Below are 20082 nucleotides of genomic sequence, written 5' to 3'. Positions count from 1 at the left end.
GGTTCCTTGCTTCGATCAACTGAACAATTGCATTTAGTGGGCGCTTACTGTGTGCAGAACACTGTACTAAGTTAGTCAGAACTTGGCAAGGAGCCACCAGGAGTCACAGCAGATTTAGTTTCATGTTCCATGGAATCAGAAAAATTAATTAGGTTAATAGAAAAAACTCTCTAATCCCAACTCTGTCCCTGGTCTATTGTGAGATCTTGCCCTTTCTGGGCTTCAGTTTCCTCATCTGTAAAATGGCGTTCATAAAACCTGTGTTTTCTTAACTTATGGATGAACTAAGGTAACTAATTGTGAAAGTGTTCTGGAAAAATAAATGTAATTCAACATGTTATTGAGCAAAAACGTGTAAAGATTCTTCTTCACCCTTGTTGAGAAAGCCTTAGAGTTCCCTAGCAGTTATTTTATTGCTTGGATTCTGCTTCTCCAATAAGCAGTTGTAGGGACCTCTAGGAACTAATGTTACCAATATAAGTATCTGGCCATTTTTTTCTCTAATTGACTCATGATCTCACTTTGCTAACATCTTCATTGTTAATAAGATATTCAAAAAAAGCCACAAATGCTCAATTACATGGTATAGAAAACAACTACCTTACTGTGAGCACTTACTGTGTGCAAAGCTCTGTACTAAGTAGTTGAAAGAGTACCATATAGCAATAAACAGACATATTCCCTGTCCACCATGAGCCCACAGTTCTCAAATAGCAAAGGCCTACATTTTCCAGAAACATTTAGGAATGTTTAGGAGCTAGACAGAAATCTGGCTCCCTCTTTTTGTTCTTTCTACTTGCATTATTCATGTGCTGTACTGAGTGTCTTGTGGAAAATTCTCCTTTACAACTTGATCTGTTTCATTTGATTTGTGAAGACAAAAGTGTGAGTTTATTAAGTGTATGTTGTCTCCCCCCCTTCTAAACTATAAGCCTGGTGTGGGCAAGGATTGTCCCTCTTTATTGCTGAATTGTACTTTCCAAGCGCTTAGTACAGTGCTTTGCACACAATAAGTGCTCAATAAATACAATTTAATGAATGAATGGAAATATATAATCATTGGGATTTAATTTAGCTTCCCCTCTTTCTATTTCTGGCTGAAATTATTTTGGGGGCATTCATTCATTTCATTCATTCATTCAATAGTATTTATTGAGCACTTACTAAGTTCAAAGCACTGTACTAAGTGCTTGGAATATACAATTCAGTTCTGAATATTTGTGACTATCTAGCAATACCCTAATTTCTTTCATAGTAATCCTGACAAATCAGCCATCACTTCTGTGTCAATAACGATAACCATTCTTTTGTTAGTAGTAATAGTCCAAGATATTTTAAAAGACTCAGTGTCCAATATCAGCCTGCATTGTAACTCACCATTCATAAATTGAAAAGTAGTCCCAATTACCTGGAAATAACTAGGCTTGAGTGACACTTCATATAAAGCACCTAACGTAGAGTTGTGTTAATCGCATTTCAAATATTTTAATCACTATACATTTAGCAAAATTCTTGCTTTCCATTTCTGCCTCACCCACTTCCAAATTGTGCATACAAGCAAATGCATACTCCAGTTCAACTCAGATTTAAAAGTATACACTCAAAGGAGAGAACTAAGTTTGAGTAGTGGCTAAGCAAAGTCTCAAAACTTAATAGTAGAGAATTCCAATCTGAGCTCTGCCACGTCATTGCTTTGGAGGCTATAGAAAGCATTTTGTGTGGGCATGTTTATATAGGCAGTTCTATTTTTTGATCAATTCTGACAGAATGCATTCCCTTTTCACATGATAAAATGCAAATAAAACTAGTCAGAATTTCTTGTTGCAATCTCAAATTACTATGGTCACATGGTGAAATGGTTTTTTGCCTTGGATCACTTCCCTTTTCTGTGAAATCATCATTAACAGCATTTAGTGAACACCTTTCTGTGGGCAGAACACCTAACAAGGCACATAGAAAACATAATCAATTAATCAAGGGATTTTTCTTAGCACTCACTGGGTGCAAAGTACTGTACTAAGCACTTGGGAGAGTACAGAAGAGTTGATAAAACACAGTCCCTGCCCTCATGTAGCTTGGAGGAGTAAAAACAGCATCCATGATTATGAAAAGTTTATAATCTAATATCAGAGAGAGGCTAACACATATTGCCAACTGTGTAACTGAAAAAAGAATAAGGGAATAGATGCAATTGGTAAAAATCACAAGCAATTTGTTATGAAATCAATACATGGATATGTGCGTGAGTGTTTAAGTTGACAGAGCGGCATGATCAAAAAGGCTGTAGATTAGTCAGCAATGATTGTTGGAGGAGATGCCTCTTCAAAAGGGTTTAAAAAGAGAAAAGGAAGAGGATGGAAGAGCAAACTAGGACAGAAATCAAATATTTCAGGGATGGTCCATCAGGATATTTTGGTCTCTTCATGAAAGATAAAACATTTTTGTCCTAATGTTTGAAAGCCTTGGGAGCAAAAATGAATCTTCCTTACTTTCATCTGGCAAAGTTAGATGAAAAAAAGATTCATTTCTTGCATTGAAATCTTGTTGCTAATGTAGTATTCTGCCCCTTTAACTTCATCAGTTGAAAACAACGGTTTCCAAACTGATTTCCTTTCCTCTTCTAAACATAGATTATAAACACTTCTTAAAAATGGCATCCAAAGAAAACTCTCTAAACTGCTTAGTGCTTAGAACAGTGTTCAAGTAGCATTTGACAGTGACACTCTTTTATGTTCTTGATGTGAGAAAGGCATAATGGCCTATTGGAAAGAACACAGAACTGTCAGTCAAAAGACCTAGATTCCAGTCCCAGCCCTGCCACTGGCCTGTTGTATCACCTTGGACAAGTCATTTTACTTCTTTCTGCTTCAGTTTTCTCATCCGTAAAATAGGGATGATGTTCTGTTACTCTAGTCTGCGAGCTCCAAGGTGGGACAAGAACCATCTGCTCCAATGAGGTATTTAGTGCAGTGCTTGTCACATACTAATGTTTAATATCATTATTATCATCACTGATTTATTGTGATCATTACCGATAATTATAATCAATCAGTTGCATTTATTGAGCACATATTGCCTGAAAAGCACTGTGTAAGCACCCAGGAGGGTGCAATGTATAGAATTTGTAGACATGTTCCTATCCACATGGAGCTTACAGATTAGTAGCTGAAACAGACATTAAAATAAATTGCAGATCTGTACATAAGTGCTATGGAGCTGAGGGTGGGGTGAATACCAAGTGCTTATAGGGAACAGATCGAAGTGCACAAAAAGGAAGAAGGAATAAGCTAAATGAATGATTATTTAGGGTGGCCTTTGGACAACATGTGACTTTAATAAGGCTTTGAAAATGGGAGAGTGGTTGTCCTTTGTATAGGCAGAGAGAGGGAGTTCTAGGCCAGAGGAGGGATATAGTCAAGCTAGGAGAGGAAAGATGATTGAGTATCCAATTTTAAGGAGTTTCTGTTTGATATGGAGATGGATTGGCAACCACTGCAGGTTTTTGAGGAGAGGGGAGGTGTGAACAGATCTTTTTTGATTTTTTAAATGACCTGGGCAATAGATTGAAGTAAGGACTGGAGAGGGGAGAGACAGTAGGGAAGGACATCAGGGAGGAGTCAAGGTAGGTTAGGATAAGTGCTTGAATCATCTTGGTAGCAGTTTGGATGAGAAAGAGAGGGTAGATTTTACTGATGCTGTGAAAGTGAACGGACAGAATTTGGTTGAGCAAGTTACTTCTTTTCTCCGTGCCTCAATTATAGCATCCGTAAAATGGGGATTGAGACTGTAAGCCCTCGTGGGATGGGACCCAATTTGCTTGAATCCACCCCAGCGCTTAGTACAGTGCCCAGCACATAGTAAGTACTTAACAAATACCACAATTCTTATTAGTCTAATGTGGCTTGAATGAGAGAGCTGTACCGAGGAAATGGCAAGTTTATAGGCTTTTGAGACAGGGAAGACTGGTGTTGTCTACTGCGTTGGGAAAACTGTGGAGAGGACAGGATTTGGATGGTAAGGTGAAGAGTTCTGTTTCGAACATGCTAAATTTGAGGTGTCAGTGGGACATCCAAGATGAGATCTCCTGAAGACAGGAGGAATTGTGAGATAGCAGAGAAGGGAAGAGATCAGGGTGGAGAGGTCAAATTGGTAATCATTCACATAGAGGTGGTAGTTGATCCCATTGGTAGTTGATTCCATGGGAGTGAATGAGTTCTACAAGAGAGTGGGTGTAGATGGAGAATACAAGGGGACAGAACTCTGAGCCTTGGGAGACTCCTATAGTTACGGGGTGGGAGGCAGAGGAGGTAGAGAAAGGTATTGAGAAGCATGGTGGCTTAGTGGAAAGAGCATGGGTTTAGGAGTCAGCGGTTGTGGGTTCTAATCCAGATCCACAGCTTGTCAGCTATGTGACCTTGGGCAAGTCACTTAGCTTCTCTGGGCCTCAGTTACCTCATCTGTCAGATGAGGATGAAGACTGTGACCCCTACATGGGACAACCTGATTACCTTGTATCTACCCCAGTGCTTAGAACAGTGCTTGGCACATAGTAAGCACTTAACAAATACCAACATTATTATTATTGTTATTATTACTAAGAAGGAGCTGTGGTAAAGATAGGGAAACATGGAGAAGACAGTGTCAGTAGAGCCAAGCTTAAATAATGATTCCAAAAGGAGGAAATGGTTCACAGTATCAAAGGCAGTTTTTTGTCTTTTTGTTTTAAATGTCATTTGTTAAGTGCTTACTATGTGCCAGGCATGGAACTAAGCACTGTAGTTGAGAAGTCAAGGAGGATTAGGATAGAGGGGAAGCCACTGTAGTTGCCGAAAGGAGGTCACTGGTGACCTTAGGCAGGATGGTTTTCAACGAGTTGTGGGTCCAGTGGGTGTAAAAACTCGCTCAAGGCATTGGAAAATAATAATAATAATTATGGTACTTGTTAAGCACTTAATTTTGCCAGGCATTGTACTAGGTCTGGGGTGGGTGCAAGCAAATCAGGTTGGATACAGTTCCTGTGCCAGATCGGGCTCACAGTCTCATTCCCCTTTTTACAGATGAGGTAACTGAGGCACAGAAAAGTAAAGTAACTTGCCCAAGGTCACACAGCAGACAAGTGGAAGGGTCAGGATTAGAACCCATGACCTCCTGACTCCCAGGCTCTTGCTCTATCCACTATGCTATGCTTCTTCCCCAAATAATAGTAGGAAGATAGGGTGATAACTATAGAGTGCCATGGGTCAAGGGAAATTTGTTATTATGCTAGAGGATAGGTGGCTATGTTTGAAAGCAGGGTGGAAAGACCCATTGGAGAGTGAGAGGTTGAAGATGCTGGTCAGAGAGGATAGAAAGGAGGCAGCATATATTTTTCTAAGGTGTAGAGAGATGGGGTGGGTGGTGCAGGTGAAGGGGGTAGATTTTAAAAGGCAGAGGGAGATCTCTTGCGATACTGCTGGGAGGAATGGGAAATTCAAACAGCAGGTAGAAGGATGAGACTAGAGGTGATGGGGACATTTTGGGGAGATCACATTTGATAGTTTCCTTTTATTCAGTAAAATAGGTGGTCATTAGGGGCAAGAGATGGGAGAGACAGGGTTACAGTTTGAGGCCAGCTCCAATCTTCATTCCACTTAATCTACTCACTATTCGTTGTTCTTCTCTCTCCCACAGCCAACCACTGTCTCACCATTTCCTCCAACTCTCTACCCAAAGCTCCCTCCCTCTTCAAATCTAATGGACCTCTGCTCTCCACAGCATCAAAGCCCATCAGAAATCATATCTCTTCCAGGAGGTCTTCTGTGATTAATTTCTATTCTTATCAAGTCATATCACTGAATTCCACATTAGCACTTTAGCACAACCTCACAACCTCTTTAACAAGTAAGTACTCATTTTATATAGTCCATTATTTCCTCCTCTTTGCTATAGTGACTATCTGTCCTACTAGATAGGATACTCTTCGAGGACAGGGATTGTGTCTATTGATTGTTTTGAACTCTCCCAAGCCCTTAATACAGTACTCTTTGAATATTAATAATAGTAATACTTGTTAAGAATTTACTATGTGCCAATCACGGATCTAAGCACTACAGTAGATACAAGTTAATCAGGTTGGACACAGTCAGGGTCTCATATGGGGCTCATAGTTTAAGTATTCATTCATTCATTCAATAGTATTTATTGAGCGCTTACTATGTGCAGAGCACTGTACTAAGCGCTTGGGATGAACAAGTCGGCAACAGATAGAGACAGTCCCTGCCGTTTGACAGGCTTACAGTCTAATCGGGGGAGACGGACAGACAAGAACAATGGCACTAAACAGCGTCACGGGGAAGAACATCTCGTAAAAACCGATGGCAACTAAATAGAATCAAGGCGATGTACAATTCATTAACAAAATAAATAGGGTAACGAAAATATATACAGTTGAGCGGACGAGTACAGTGCTGTGGGGATGGGAAGGGAGAGGTGGAGGAGCAGAGGGAAAAGGGGAAAATGAGGCTTTAGCTGCGGAGAGGTAAAGGGGGGATGGCAGAGGGAGTAGAGGGGGAAGAGGAGCTCAGTCTGGGAAGGCCTCTTGGAGGAGGTGATTTTTAAGTAAGGTTTTGAAGAGGGAAAGAGAATCAGTTTGGCGGAGGTGAGGAGGGAGGGCGTTCCAGGACCGCGGGAGGACGTGACCCAGGGGTCGACGGCGGGATAGGCGAGACCGAGGGACGGCGAGGAGGTGGGCGGCAGAGGAGCGGAGTAAGAAAGAGCACCCTTTTCCTCTTCTCCCACTCCCTTCTGCATCACCGTGATTTGCTCCCTTTGTTCATCCCCCCTCCCAGCCCCATAACACTTATGTACATATCTGTAATTTATGCATTTATGTCTCTCTCCCCACCTCTAGACTGTAAGCTCACTGTTGGCAGGGAATATATCCGTTTATTCTTGCCTCGTTCTCTCCCAGCTGCTTAGTATAGTGCTCTGCATACAGTGAGTGCTTAATAAATACAACTGAATGTATGAATGAATCTCCATTTTACAGATGAGGTAACTGAGGCAAAGAGAAGCTAAATGATTTGGTCAGGCCCTTTGCAGATATAATAATGTTGGTATTTGTTAAGCACTTACTATGTGCAGAGCACTGTTCTAAACGCTGGGGTAGATACAAGGGAATGAGGTTGTCCCACGTGAGGCTCACAGTCTTCACTCCCATTTTACAGATGAGGGAACTGAGGCACAGGAAAGTGAAGTGACTTGCCCACAGTCACACAGCTGACAAGGGGCAGAGTCGGGATATGTGCAGAGCAAGATTAGAATCCAGGTCCTCTGTCTCACAGGCCTGTACTCTTTCTAATAGGGTAAACTACTTGGTTATTGGGTGACCCAGAATTTTAAAATTAGGTGAAGATCTGCAGATCTCGGGGCATTTCTGATCCCTTAGCCCTTTTCATGTCCTTCTTCCAAGTAAGGGTAACTGATCAAAATCCTTTATCAGTGGTATTTATTGAGCATTTAGCCTGTACAAAGCACAATACTAGGAACCTGGAAGAGTACAGTAAAGTAAACAAACTCAATCACCACCTTCAAGGAGCTTACTATCTACTGAGATAGGAGAAGCAACTTCTTTAAAGTTGTGTACATAATTTCTGGGTGGTGGGGTTGTGTATCTAAATAATTAGAGGGTATCAGCTCAAGTACATAGGTCCCACATGAGGGAGGAAACAGAGGGTGGGGAGATGAGAGATTAGACAGGGAAAGTTTCCTGGAAGAGATGCGGTGATAAATAGAAGTATATGTAACTAAAAGCACATTACTGTGAGAGGCAATAGGAAACTGAATTATTTTCCCACAGAAAATTATACTCTCAGATTACCTTAATAGAAGCAGGTTTTGCAAATCATTCATTCAATTGTATTTACTGAGCGTTTACTGTGTGCAGAGCACTGAAGAGTATCGGAGCACAGAGCATCTGAAGAGTTTAATATTTTATTTGTATTCTAATAATAATGATGGTATTTGTAAAGTGCTTACTATGTGCCAAGCACTTTTCTAAGATCTGGGGTAGATTCAAGGTAATCAGGTTGTCCCACGTGGAGCTCACGGTCAATCCCCATTTTACAGATAACGTAACTGAGGTTCAGAGAAGTTAAATGACTTGCCCAAGGTCAACAGCAGAGAAGTACATTGTATGTACTATATTTGTGTATTCATAGATGCATGTTAATAATATTATTATTTTGGTATTTGTTAAGCACTTACTATGTTCCAAGCCCTGTTCTAAGCACTGGGATAGATACAAGCAAGTTGGGTTGGACACAGTCCCTGTCCCATGTGGGGCTCACAGTCTCAATCCCCATCATAAGATGAGGTAACTGAGGTCCTGAGAAGTGAAGGGACCTGCCCAAGGTGACATAGCAGACAAGAAATGGAACGAGAAATAGAACCCATGACCTTCTAAATCCAAGGCTAGATCTCTATCCACTGTGCCATGCTGCTTCTCTTATATGCAACCTTCTATTAGAAGATGATATTACTGACAGTGAAATTTCATTAATGTGTGGGAGTTCAGCTGACAACACAATTGCCTGTCTCGTCTGTATCATAGACTTGTAGTTTCTCCATTGTTGTACCGTTGTGTTTGCTACACACAGCACCTGTTGATGTTTCTGTTTCTTCCTGATGGCAGAGCAATTATCTCAAAATCCTACAGCACTTATGTACACACCCATAATTCATTTACTTATAGAAATGTCCATGTCTCCCTTTAGCCTGTAAGCTCACTGTGGGCAGGGTACAGGTCTACCAACTCTGTTATATTGTACCAGTGCTTTCTCATCTGTCCGTCTCCCCCGATTAGACTGTAAGCCCGTCAAACGGCAGGGACTGTATCTGTTGCCGACTTGTTCATTCCAAGCGCTTAGTACAGTGCTCTGCACATAGTAAGCGCTCAATAAATACTATTGAATGAATGAATGAATACAGTGCTCTGCACACAGTGAGGTCTCAACACATACTATCGTTGATTTCTATTCCGTTTCTCATTGGCCCATCTTGTTTCCCACCATCCCGTGACTAGGTGATAGTCTTGAAGTTTTGCTCGGTTGGGTCTTTAAAATGTATCTTCTCTGCATCCTATTTGCTGCTTCCTCATTTATGCTCTCTTTATAGCAGCTGTTCAGGTAGCCTTCTCTGGCCCATTCTCATCTCATGTTCTGCTTAGGAAATGTAAGATATGACAAATATTCTTTCGGTAGTCGTAGATTGCCTGCATCCTGGCCTCCTTGCTGACCACCTTGCCTTCTGTCTGGCTAAATATGTGAGTTGAATAAAAGAGATGAGTTGAGAATAATGCCCCAGTTACAGGATTGTGAGACACTGAAGATAGTGCTGAGGCCTACACTAATGGAAAAGGCTTGGGGAGGACAGAGTTTGTGTGGGAAGATGAGTAGTTCTGTTTTGCAAATGTTAATTTTGAGGTGTAGATGAGAAGCACTGTGGCATAATGGATAGAGTATGGACCTGGGAGGGAGAAGGACCAGGGTTCTTATTCTGGCTCTTCCACTTATCTGCACTGTTACCTTGGGTAAGTCACTTCACTTCCCTGCACTTGAGTTACTTCATCTGTAAAACAGGGATTAAAACTCTGTGAGCCCCATGTGGACAGGGGCTGTGTCCAACTTAATTAGGTTGTATCTACCCCAGCACTTAGTATAGTGCTCGGTATATAGCAAGCACTTAATAAATACCACCAAAAAAAATAAATCCAAGAGAAATTGTCCTGAAGGGAGGAGGAAATCTTAGGCAGCTGAGAAGGAGAGAAATCCAGGCTGGAAAGGTACATTTTAGAGTCATTTGCAAGGAGATGATAGCTGAAACCACAGCAAATGAGTTCTCCACAGGAATGGGTGTGAAGGGAGAAGAGAAAATGACCCAGAACAGAACCTTGAAAGGAGTGGGGAAGGGGCCATTGGTGAGTGAGTGAGTGGTTGAAGAAAGTTGGTTGATCAGGAGAAGAAGAAGGGAGAGGGGAGGTACTTTAATGAGGTGTGACGGGAGGCATAAGTGGAAGGGATAGATTTCTGAAAGAAGTTGGAGATCTCCTCTAGAATTATGACTTAGAAGGATGAGAGACTCTATGTAAGGATTGGAATTATTTCCTCAAACACAGTCTTACATGTTTTCTAATTTTCCTAACCACACTGTCACCAAAAGGCATGGCAAAAACATGCATTTTAGCAAAATTGTGTGTGCTAGACTTTTTTGCTTGGTTTTATACTTCTTTGTCAAGTTTTGTATCCCTGGATAACATATTATGTAGTTGGAATTCAGTGACAGATGGAACTCCCTGACTTCATACAGGGTGGAATGCCAATTTACTAACATTAGTCTTTGTAAAAACTCAGCTGTAGTCTTGATAAGTGCTGCTATTACTTGAAGCCTTGATAGCCTATTTGGTTTTGCATCACATATAAGTTAGGTTCTCATGAACTTAGATTTTTCAAATGAATGTAAAAAAATAATATTATGCCAAGAATTAGAAAAAAGTATTACATTTTATAAGCCCAAAGTAAAAGCCAAACTGAAAGCACTATAAAAATAAGAAATTTTGAGTTTAATTTGTCTAGTGCCTAAAATTACTCCCAACTGTAAATTAGAAGCTTTAGAAAGAGTGCTAACTATTTCAGACTATTAGAGTTAATTTAAGGCATTTAAAATAATTCTGAAAAAGTTACACTCAACCATTTAACTTTACTATAATTATCTTTAAAGATTAACTACAACCCTTACACCCTCTCTCAGCCTCACACCTGGAGAATTTCCAGTACTCTACCAGTCTCGACTACCGGAGGGAGAGTCAAGCAGAGGGATATCCATTCCATTCCTAGCTTGGGCAGTGGCTAGCCAGTGGAAGGCGATCTGCTACAAGTCAAAACTCACCTGTGCTGGGCAGCAGAGGCATGGGAGAGTCGAGGGCAAAGACTCAAGCTTACGGAGCGGAAGGAGGCAATGGTAAACCACTTCTGTATTTTACCAAGAAAAGTCTATGGATATATGACCAGAACGATTGCAGGTGGAGATGGGACATTCTGGGAGAGATGTGTCCATGGTGTCGCTATGGGTCGGAAATGACTCAAGAGCATAAGACAAGAGGATCCTTACTCAATGGGATACTAACAGTAATTAAGTGCTTACTATGTGCCAAGCACTGTTTTAAACACTGTGACAGATATAAGATAATTACATGATTATCAGATGTGACACAACCCCTATCCCAAAATGGCCTCCAACTCTAAGAAGGAGAACTGGTAATTTATCCCCATTTTACAGATAAGGAAACAAGCAAAGACAAGATAAGTGACTTGTCTAGAGTTACTCCTAGTTTTAAGTTAGATGCTTTAGTTGGTGTGATAATTATTTCAGACCACTAGAGTTCATTTAAGGCATGTTGTAAAATGGGGGGAAAATATTGCAGCGGTCCCATAATCACCCTTAAAAACCTACAACAGCTGTAGTTATCTTTTACCTCTCCTTCTCTATTAGAGAAGCAGTGTGGCTCAGTGGAAAGAACCCAGCTTGGGAGTCAGAGCTCTGCCACTTGTCAGCTGTGTGACTTCGTGCAAGTCACTTAACTTCTCTATGCTTTGGTTACCTCATCTGTAAAATGGGGATTAAGGCTGTGAGCCCCATGTGGGACAACCTAATTGCCTTGTATCCTGTCCTAGCACTTAGAACAGTGCTTGACACATAGTAAGTGCTTAATGAATATCATCATCATTGTTATTATTATTATATGCTGCAGTGTCTCTATTGGGGTGATTCATAAGTTCTCATTTTTGAACTTGCCAGTTTGGAGATATAGTTCATTATGTACTCGTCTGCTCAACTGTATATATTTTCATTATCCTATTTATTTTGTTAATGAAATGTACATCACCTTGATTCTATTTAGTTGCCATTGTTTTTACGAGATGTTCTTCCCCTCGACTCTATTTATCGCCATTGTTCTCGTCCGTCCGTCTCCCCCGATTAGACCGTGAGCCTGTCAAACGGCAGGGACCGTCTCTATCTGTTGCCGACTTGTTCATTCCAAGCGCTTAGTACAGTGTTCTGCACATAGTAAGCGCTCAATAAATACTATTGAATGAATGAATGAATGGTGCCTATAGAGACTTCTTAATGGAATTCCTAAATCCATATATTCCCTTGGAACTTTTAAATACCGGATGTCTGATCTCCAAGGCAGAGATTGTGTCTACCAACACTACTGTAGTGTACTCTCCCAAATGCTTAGTACAGTGTTCTGCACACAGTAAATGCTCAATAAGTACTACCTGTATTGATTGATTTGATCCATCCTGGTTTACCGCTCTAGAGCAACGTGAACCCAGATTCAATCCAGACTGGTGAAATGTACTGCCATGGATTGTAATGTAGACATAGATCATATTATTCCATCGTAGAATTATTCTGTGAAATAAATATCCAAAATAGTATCAGGAAAACAGAACCAATGAATGCCACATTTAGTGCTACCCTCCTTTCAAGCTCAGGCCTTTAACCCCGTAATAAATGACCAGGAGCTTCAGGTCAGAGTCCTGGGAGAGGGCAAGGAGACACAACCTCCAGTTCTCTGACTTAGAAATCTTTTCCATATGGTTTTTCAGATTCCCTAATCCAATGCTCACTCTCCTGACATGCAGAATGATTCTTAAAGAGCTTTTTGAAGTGAACACTCTTTCACTCGGCTGCTCCTCCTACCACTCACTTTGGAACTCACCAGATCCCTGCCCCCTTTGTATCTTTTCTATGCAAATTGAGGTCCTCCAGCTCAAATTTAAAGCTCCTTCAGGGGACCAAATCACTCCAGAACAGCCTCACAAGTTAACACCAGAACTCCCGAAAACAGATGTTGCTAAAGCAGAGGGGGGGAGAAAAAAGCAAACAGCCATAAGAGCAGATCGGTTGCATTTTACTGTGGACTTATTTCTTTCTGGCATTTCCCACTACTCGGTTAGTACTTCCTAATTTAGCTTAGTAAAAATAGCGCTTCTATAGCTACTTATATTCTCAAATTATGGCATGTTTGAAAGGGAAAGCAAGTGCTAACTGCACAGCATTGCTCTATTCTTGTGTCAAGGCAAAACAAATTTCTGAATGAACTTTTGCATAAATAAGTGTTTAAGACCCTCTCATTGCCTTTATTTCAGGATTCAAGCCCAGGAAAACCTCAAGAAATATTGTTCCAAAGCCACCAGGAAATAAGGTAATTCTAATTGCCACATAATGGCAATACACTGCCAATCCACACCACTGGTATCCTTATACCACTGCTGAGTGCCTCAACATATTAGGTATTTGATCATGATCAGACAAGTAGCATGGCCTAGTGGAAAAAGCATGGGCCTGAAAGTCAAAGGACCTGCGTTCATTCATTCAACTGTATTTATTGAGTGCTTACTATGTGCAGAACACTGTACTAAGCGCTTGGAATGTACAATCGGTCTAATCTCGGATCTGCCTATTGCTTGATGTGTGACCTTAGGCAGGTCACTTAACTTCTCTATGTCCCAGTTCTCCTTCCTGCTTAGACTGTGATCCCTATGCAGGACAGGGACTGTGTCTGACCTAATTAATTTGTATCTACCCCAATGCTAGCACAGTGTTTGACACATAGTCAGCACTGAACAAATACCATTCAAAACTTAAAAAGATCAATTAGCCTCCAATTGAATCCACCATCTCAAATTCATCCTCATTTGCATTAATTCTTCCCTCTCCTCCATTTGTCAACAAAACCTTTCCTTTCTTACTGACTTCCATACCCACTGCCCATGTCAGCTCTTTTAGACAGTTAACTCCCAACTCAAACCCCCTGTCCATGTCTTGATCTTAAAGAGCTGGTAACATACTTTATCGATAAAATTGAAACCATAAGGCATGCTCTCCCCTGTCCTCTACAGGCCCTCCCTGTTCCTGCCTCCTTTTTGACTCTCCCATCTTTCCCAAGAATATCTCAAGAGGAAATCTCCCTCCTTCTCTCACAATCTACTCCCACTTCCTGTGCCTCCAACCACATCTCTTTTCATCTTATAATTATAATAATAACAATATAATAATAATGGTATGTTTTAAGTGCTTACTATGTTCTAAGCACTGTTCTAAGCACTGGGGTAGATAAATGGTAATCAGGTTGTTCCATGTGGGGTTCACAGTCTTAACCTCCATTTTACAGATGAGATAACTGAGGTATAGAGAAGCTAAGTGACTTGCCCAAAGTCATATAGCTGATCAGTAACGGAGCTGGGATTAGAACCCCCGAGCCTCTGATTCACAAGGGTGAGTTCTTTCCACTAGGCCATGCTCCTTCTCAAAACAACTGCCCTCTCCCTTCTACCATCCCTGACTTCCATCTTCAACCATTCATTTTCCAGTGGCTAACAAGCATGCTTATTCATTCATTCATTCAATTGTATTTATTGAGCACTTACTATGGGCAGAGCACTATACTAAGCACTTATGTCAAAAACAACCTTCCCTTGACCCCATGGCTCCCCCATCATCCCATCTCCCTCTTATCATTCCTCTCCACACTCCTCCTAGTCAACACCCATTGCCTCCATACTCCTTTTGGCCCCCTCTCTTGATCCATGTAATTTCCAAGCAGTCATATTCCAGCCAAGTGACTCCCAGTGGGCACAGCCTCCCTCTTGGAAGTTCATGGAACAAGCAGTTTGTCTTTGGCAAATCCTTTTTGGTGCTCTGTTTGAGTCTGGTTGTTCCTTCTTCCTTCCAGCTTTTGCCCTGTCTTAGCGTTGGGCCTGCCCTAGGCATTTACCCCCATTCACATTAAAAATCTGTCTCCCAGCAGCCATCCTCAAAGTTTAGGTTCAGTGGCAGTCATCATAAATGAAATTACATAAGACTTTTTTGTCATCAAGTGGGAACCATATTTCAGAGCAATGTAGACTTTAAAATAATAAATAATTCTGGCAATTCATTCAATTGTATTTATTGAGCACTCACTGTGTGCAAAGTACTGTACTAAGCACTTGGGAAAGTACAGTACAGAATACAGTCCCTGCCCCCAACAAGCTCACAATCTAGAGAAATTTAAGTGTTTACTTTGTGCCAGGTACCGTACTATGCGCTAAGGTGGTTACAAGCGAATCAGGTTGGACACAGTCCTTGTCCCATGTGGGACTCACAGTCTCAATCCCCATTTTACAGATGAGGTCACTGAGGCACAAATAAGTGAAGTGACTTGCGTAAGGTCACAGAGCAGACAAGTGGTGGAGCCGGGATTAGAACACATGACTTTCTGACTCCCAGGCCCGTGCTCTATCCACTACACCAAGCTGCTTCACAGACACACATCCACAAGAGTATCGGAATGTATTTGCAGTCTGCCTTTTGTGCTCAGCATTCAGGTCAGGGCCACTTTGTCCTGAGGAGTCCCCTGCCTGAATAGTTTTTTAGCACAAGACAAGCATCTGACATTCAGACCTTGTGTCCACCTCCAGTACAAATGGTTTTTGACTTTCCTCTGAGGACCGGATCATCATCTTAACAATGCTCAATCTTTTATTAGAATTTCCAGGAATTAGATGAGCTGTTGGCTTCCTGTTGACTCCCAATTCCTTCTTCTTCTCATGACTCCGGGCACATATTCCCCAGGACTCTATCTTGGCAACCTCTGTTTTTGGCAGTATAGTCAGGTGTTTTAGAGGAGAAATGCTGAATGGATTGTGCAGAGTTTCAAGGGTTTTAGCTGGCAAAGATGAAGCTATTTGACATGCATTTCTTGATTTATTCTCTGAAAGAAAAAACAGCCTCCTTTTCCCACATATATATATATATATATATATATCCCAGAGATATATAGATATATAGTTAAATCCTAAAACTGGACAACCTATCCCCCTACAAATTATTTTTTTAATAGCATTAATTAAACACTATGTACCAGAGACTGTAATAAGCACTGGGGTAGATACAAGCTAACCAATTGGGGCACAGTCCCTGTCCTAGATGGAGCTCATGATTTTATCCCCATTTTACAGATGAGGTAACTGAGGCAAAGAGAAGTGAAGTGACTGTACCAAGGCCACTAAGAAAAAGTAGCACAGCCAAGATTAGGACCAGGTTCTTCTGATTCTTAGGACTGAGGTCTATCCACTAGGCAACACTGTTTCTCTACCTATTTCACTATCACATTTATTTATAGCCATCCTCCACATTTGTTAATATACATACATAGCCAACTGTATATTCCATTATTTATTCAGATTCTACTATTTGAAAATATATTTTTGTCCATCTCAATCAATGGCATTTGTTGAGGGCTTACTATGTGCAGAGCACTGTGATAAGTGTTTGTGCGAGTAAAATACATCAGAGTTGGCAGACTTGTTCCCTGCCAAGCTTACAGTGTAGATGGGGAACATCATCATCATCAAATGTCATCGAGTTGTTCCCGATCCATAGAGACTGTATGGGCATATTTTCTCCAGAATGTCCTATCTTTGCTCTTCTGTAATCATTCTGGCATATATATCCATAGAGTTTTCCTGGTAAAAAAATATGGAAGTCATTTAATAATGTTGGTGTTTGTTAAGCACTTAATATGTGCAGAGCACTGTTCTAAGCACTGGGGGAGATACAGGGTAATCAGGTCGTCCCACGTGAGGCTCACAGTTAATCCCCATTTTACAGATGAGGTAACTGAGGCACAGAGAAGTTAAGTGACTTGCCCACAGTCACACAGCTGACAAGTGGCAGAGCCGGGAGTCGAACTCATGACCTCTGACTCTGAAGCCCAGGCTCTTTCCACTGAGCCACACTGCTTATCCGATTTACCTTTTGGCAATTTACCATTGCCTTCTTCCAAGCTATAAAAACTTAAGTCTCTGCCACTGGCTTTGATTAGCATTTTTATCCCTTGATCATCCACTGTTGACTCTTCCCCATGCCGCTGCTGCCCAGGACAGGTGAATCACCTTTGATGTTTTAGCTTATACCTTTCCTTTATGGGTTACCCTAGAGAGATGGTGTAGCTCTAAGTTTTCTTGACGTAGGCAAACTCTCCTGCCATGATAAGGCATTGATTCACAGAGAGGGAGAAACAGACCTTAATATATATAAATAATTTTATAATATATAATTTAAAGATGTTATACTTCCCTTTAGAGTCAATGCTCCTTGTGTTTGGACATGAGAATGGAAAGAATTGTGCTTGAGTTTGAGCATTTCTTGTGTTTTGTTTCAGTGGTGTATCCTAGGTATTTAGTACATTGCTTTTCTTGTAGTAGGGCCTCAGTAAATACCACTGACTTGAATGGTCTTGAGGCAGAAGTCGGATCACGTAAGCAAGGTTATTCCAGTGTGGACTTCATTATATCACCTTTCGTGGCTTCCATATTGGCACTCGCCTAATGCCTTCCTATTATTATCATCTTGAAAGAAAATGACTTCAATTAATTATGGGATTTTTGAAGTGTTTACTCTGTGCCAAGCACAGTACTAAACTCTCAGGTGGATACAAGATAATCATGTTGGACATTGTCCCTTGCCCACATGGGACTCAAAATTTAAATCATCTCCATCTTACCAATAAGAAAACTGTGGTACTGGGGTAGAGAAATTTAAGTGATGTATTCAAACTCACCCAGCAGGTAAGGGGCAGAAATGGAATTAGAAACCAGGGCCTCCGACTCACAGGCCTGTTCTCGTCCCACCAGATCACACTTCTTATGATGATTTTGATGCAAATGTGCAACTCCAAAAAATGTTTTAAATTGCTTAAGTACTAGTTCATTTAAAGTGATGAGATATGAGATTTGCATTCAAAAAATATGAAACTTAGGCATCAACTAAATTTTGTTAGGAGAAAAGTAGAGAGAAGTTTGATCTAGACTGGAACTCCATCCCTACTCAAATCCAACAGACAATTATTCTCCCCACCTTCAAAGCCTTATTGAAGGCACATCTTCCCCAAGAGACCTTCCCAGACTAAGCCCCACGTTTCCTCATCGCCCACTCCCTTCTGCATCACCCTGACTTGATCCCTTTGCTCTCTCTCCCACCCCATCTATCAGCCCCAAAACACTTACATATATATCTGTAATTTTATTTATTTGTATTGATGTCTGTGTCTCCCCACTCTAGCCTGTGAGCTCATTGTGGGCAGAGAATGTCACTGTTTATTGTTGTATTGTACTTTCCCAAGTGCTTAGTACAGTGCTCTGCACACAGTAAGTGCTTAATATATATGATTGAATTAATGAAAAATATGATCTTCCTCAATTTAGCAATCTAAATTCTTCATTCTATTAGGATTACTTCCAAAACACAACAGCAAAATTTTTCTCTCATGTTACTTTTGTAACAGGGTCCAGGATCAACTATTATGCCTTGTTCATGAAAATGGAGTATTGGTGTGCTAGAGTTTAAAGAAGATGTATCTGGAAAGTATGATTTGATTTCACAGTGTCTACAAACAAATTTACTGAAACAGATATGCCATGATCCACTAGTGTGAGAAGCAGCGTGGCTCAGTGGAAAGAGCACGGGCTTTGGAGTCAGGGCTCATGAGTTCGAATCCCAGCTCTGCCACTTGTCGGCTGTGTGACTGTGGGCAAGTCACTTAACTTCTCTGTGCCTCAGTTCCCTCATCTGTAAAATGGGGATTAAGACTGTGAGCCCCACGTGGGACAACCTGATTCCCCTATGTCTACCCCAGCGCTTAGAACAGTGCTCGGCACATAGTAAGTGCTTAACAAATACCAACATTATTATTATTATTATTATTATTATTAACACTCAGAAATATTAATAATAGTAATCACCATCATCATTATCAGAAGTGCTCTGAACACAGTAAGTTCTCAATAAATATGATTGAACTGAAAATCATCATCATTAAAGTAATCGTTAAGCACTTACTATGTGAAAAACACTATACTAGGCACTGGGGTACATACAAAATAATCACGTTGAACACAGTACCTGTCCCACATGGGGCACTCACAGTCTAAGTATGAAGGAGAAGAGATATTGAATAACCATTTTACAGTCGAGGAAACTGAAGCACTGAAAAAGTAATTGATTTACCCAAGGTCAAACAGCAGACAAGTGGAAAAGCTGGGATTAGAACCCAGATCTTCTAACTCCTGGGCCCAGGCTCTTTCCACTAGGCCACCCAGACATGTGCTTCATAGGTGCGCAGAACCCAACTTTCTTTGAAGTCATCATGAATGAGCTGTTTTCATTTTACCATATTTTGGAAGTGGTGGAAAAGTTGGTGATTCAATTACATTCAATTTTTCAAGAAGGAAAGCCCAGATAAGCCTGACCTGTTCAGATAAATAATATTTCTCAGCACAGCCTATTGTCAGCAATAATATTTGTCAGCATAACCTAAATGTAATCCAGTAGGCTTGTTATTTGCCACTTCTGAACCGCACTCTTTTTTCTCATTTTTAATTGCAGAAAAAAGTTTCTTAAAAGACTGATTTATGGCTCAATGCCAACTCTCCTATTTAATTTGTCGTGCTTCATGACAGCACTTGTACTTTATGTTCAAGGAGAGGTAAGGTTTGTTCTCAGGGCCTGGCTTGCTGGACACCCTCAATGATGACCTCATTAGAGTCACAGATGTTTGCTGCACTTTGGGAGATCTGGAAAAAACAGAGCAGTAAACTAGGCCAGCTTGCGGTAAGGCTGTTACCCACAATTCAAGATAAAATGCTGGATAGTTCCCACTAGGTTCTGGTCGGCTAGGAAACGGCAACTTATTAATCTTGTGTCACAGAGCCAGCTGCAGTCGTGGCAGTTACCATATTTCACCACCAACTCCATGTCTGGACAACCATTGTCTTTTTTTTTATGAAAAACTCGACAAATCAGCTGCTTTCCCTCCTGCCCTCCCCACCTCCCCCTCCACGCCCCCCCATCCCCACCCTATCCAGTCCCCCTTTTCGTCCGACAGATATCGAGCGCTGGTGCCAATGTAGTTCTGGTGCCTCATCCATACTGTGGTCAGGTTTACTAATTCAGAGAGACTGCTTAGTTTCCAACTTTAATGATATTCCCTCAGCA

The 20082-nt window shown here is 41.1% G+C and overlaps 1 non-coding gene across 1 annotated transcript; it reads left to right on the top strand.

Annotated features, from left to right (window-relative positions):
• Positions 1 to 10775: 10775 nt before the first annotated feature.
• Positions 10776 to 10913, top strand: LOC114815972. Its single transcript, XR_003763754.1, has one exon. It is a non-coding gene; the product is annotated as a small nucleolar RNA SNORA7 (small nucleolar RNA).
• The last annotated feature ends 9169 nt before the right edge of the window (positions 10914 to 20082 follow it).

This window comes from Ornithorhynchus anatinus, chromosome 1, assembly GCF_004115215.2.
Source record: "Ornithorhynchus anatinus isolate Pmale09 chromosome 1, mOrnAna1.pri.v4, whole genome shotgun sequence".
In the NCBI taxonomy this organism is placed as follows: Eukaryota; Metazoa; Chordata; class Mammalia; order Monotremata; family Ornithorhynchidae; genus Ornithorhynchus; species Ornithorhynchus anatinus.
Note: the sequence above shows the minus strand (reverse complement) of the source record. Positions and strands in the feature narration are given on the sequence as shown.